This window comes from Eublepharis macularius, chromosome 19 (genome assembly GCF_028583425.1).
Source record: "Eublepharis macularius isolate TG4126 chromosome 19, MPM_Emac_v1.0, whole genome shotgun sequence".
In the NCBI taxonomy this organism is placed as follows: domain Eukaryota; kingdom Metazoa; phylum Chordata; class Lepidosauria; order Squamata; family Eublepharidae; genus Eublepharis; species Eublepharis macularius.
Window position 1 is genome coordinate 9875351 of NC_072808.1, and position 2773 is coordinate 9878123.

General features: G+C 43.2%; 1 non-coding gene across 1 annotated transcript; it reads left to right on the forward strand.

Annotated features, from left to right (window-relative positions):
• The first annotated feature begins 307 nt into the window (after positions 1-307).
• On the forward strand, positions 308-380 carry TRNAV-AAC (transfer RNA valine (anticodon AAC)). Its single transcript has one exon. It is a non-coding gene; the product is annotated as a tRNA-Val (tRNA).
• The last annotated feature ends 2393 nt before the right edge of the window (positions 381-2773 follow it).

Sequence of the window (2773 nt, forward strand, 5' to 3'; positions counted from 1 at the left end):
CTGTGCCCTGTTTGAGTTAGGCTATGTTCAGCCACTGCTGATTTTTCAGGTTGTCCAAGTCTGCAGTGTCTTTCATGTTCTTTTATTCTTGTCTGGATGCTACGCTTTGTGGTCCCGATGTAAACTTGTCCACAGCTGCAGGGTATACGGTATACTCCTGCAGAGGTGAGGGGGTCTCTACTGTCTTTTGCTGATCGTAGCATCTGTTGTATTTTTCGGGTGGGTCTGAATACTGCTTGATAAAAATAAAACTCGTTTTTTAAAATGCACAGATCAGCTGAGCTGGGCTGGCAATGGGAGAAGGAGTGTTTCTGTAGTGTAGTGGCTATCACATTTGCCTAACGCGCCAAAGGTCCCTGGATCAAAACCAGGCAGAAACATATCCTTTTGCCCATCTGTGGGGAAACAATGGTTCTGGCTTTATGCAGGTCAAGGACACTAGTATATAAGGAGGAAAAAAACTAGCAAGCATCAGACTAGGAACGGGAAGACCCAAGTTATGCTAGCTACTTGCCTGCCTTTTGTGGGTAAACCCATGCCCTTGGTCTCAGTCCCCCATCTACCCTTGACAATCTGATGTGTGGGGAAAACTGGCTAGAAAATGGTTTCCATGGTGACGTTCTAGGATTTCCCCCACGTCTCTATAAACTTTACTATAGAGATTAGGGGAAATTCCTAGAGCATCACCCAGACACATCATAACGTCCTCCCCAAACTCCACCCTCTCTAGTTATTGTCCCCCAAATCTCCCAGCATTGCCGAGGCAGTGCAACTCTTAACAGATTCAAAGACACACTGTACCATGAAACTAAGAGTGACTTTGAATTTCTCTCTGGCTGCTTCCACACAGGTTGGATAATCCACTTTCAATACTCTTCAGTGAACATTTGAAACTGATTTTCCATGTGTGGAACCAAAAATCCACTTCTAAAGGATGACGAAAGTGCATTGAAAGTGCATTATTCAACATGTGTGGAAACGGCCTCTCTGTCTCTCTCTCAGCCTAATGTACGTTGCAGGGATAAACTGATGTCCACTGAGTGTTCCTAGGAGGAATAACGTACAAATGCAGAAGCATCTTCCACATGGCAGTTATAGTAGGTTAAGAATCACTGGTTATTATTATTCATCTTTCCTTCATTGTTAGGTAAAAAGGTAAAAGTGCAAGCACCGAGTCATTACTGGCCCATGGGAGGGGACGTTGCATCACGACATTTTCTTGGCAGACTTTTTGTGACGGGGTGGTTTGCCATTGCCTTCCCCAGTCATCTACATCCACATTGTTCATAAACTGTTTTATTCATGCTTTTAATAATGTGTTATTACTGTTATTGCTATTGTGGATAATATTTGTGGATATTGCTAATAAAGAGTCTTTAAAAAAAAAGAATCAGCCTCTTCAACTACCTAGCTCATATCCCCCGTATGCTTGTGCTCTAAAGAAATTAGAATTTCTGTTACACCTACGTGTAATGGAAATGTTACGATTCGTGGTGAAGAAACGAATGAGCCACGACAGTCATTGGGGAATAGTAACTGGGAAGAGTGTAACACTAGCACCCCCTGGTGGTCCTTACTTAGATTGCAAGGCGGTAGCTAGGGGTGAGGACGTTTTTAAAATTACACCCATTAATGGTTGAGAAGGCAATTTACTGAACAGATAATCACCACAATTTACTGCAGGAAAGGTGCAGATTTGACTTGTTTGTTACAAATGGCCCAGATGCTTCCCTTGAAGCTATGTAGTAAAGAGTCCAGTAGCACCTTTAAGACTAACTTACTTTATTGTAGCATAATCAAAAAGAGTCCAGTAGCACCTTTAAGACTAACCAATTTTATTGTAGCATAAGCTTTCGAGAATCACGTTCTCTTCGTCAGATGCATATTGTAGCATAAGCTTTCGGGAGCCACAGCTCTCTTCGTCAGATGCATGGACGGTAGATGCATGATACCCTCCTTGCATCTGACGAAGAGAGCTGCAGTTCTCAAAAGCTTATGCTACAATAAAGTTGGTTAGTCTTAAAGGGGCTCCGGGACTCTTTACTATTTTGCGACTACAGACTAACACAGCTAACTCCTCTGGATCTTGAAGCTATGGTTCTCTTGCAGGGACATTGCATTTTCATATCTCTGAATAAGCTGTATTTGTACGGGAGGAGGAGATTTTTCTCCCACAGCTCCAAGCCACTGTTGTTAAAACTGCTATTTTTTACAGGTCTTGCCCTTGTTGACAGCAATCAGGCACATAGACAATACACAGGTGAAGCTTTTCCTGGCATGAAGATGAGAAAGACGTTGTTTGCTGGATTTCTATGCATCATGATGTTTCTAGTGGTAGCAGACCACGATTTTCTTTTTTTGACCACAATGTTTTTAATAAACCAAGCAGGCAAATCTTCTGTTTCTACATGGGTTGTAGCTGTGTATCAAATGTGCCTTCTGTATTAACATGCCACCAGTTTCAGGGCTGAACTCAAGCATGAAAATGGGTTTAGGTGCAGATGAGGTTAGAGTGGTGAAAAGGTATGGTATAGCCTGCTCTCATCAGATCTCAGAAGCTAAGCTGGAGCGGTACTCAGACAGGAGAGTGGGCTTGTTCTGCAGAGGAAGGCACTGGCTACCCACCTCTGCTCCCCGCTTGCCTTGAGTACCTCTCGCTAGGGTTGCCAAAATTTGTTTGTGATAGTGCATGTGTGTGTGCACACACAAGTTGCCTTTTACTAAAGCAGGTCATTCACTCCTGTAACTCAGGGCCAAGCTACACATGACGAAT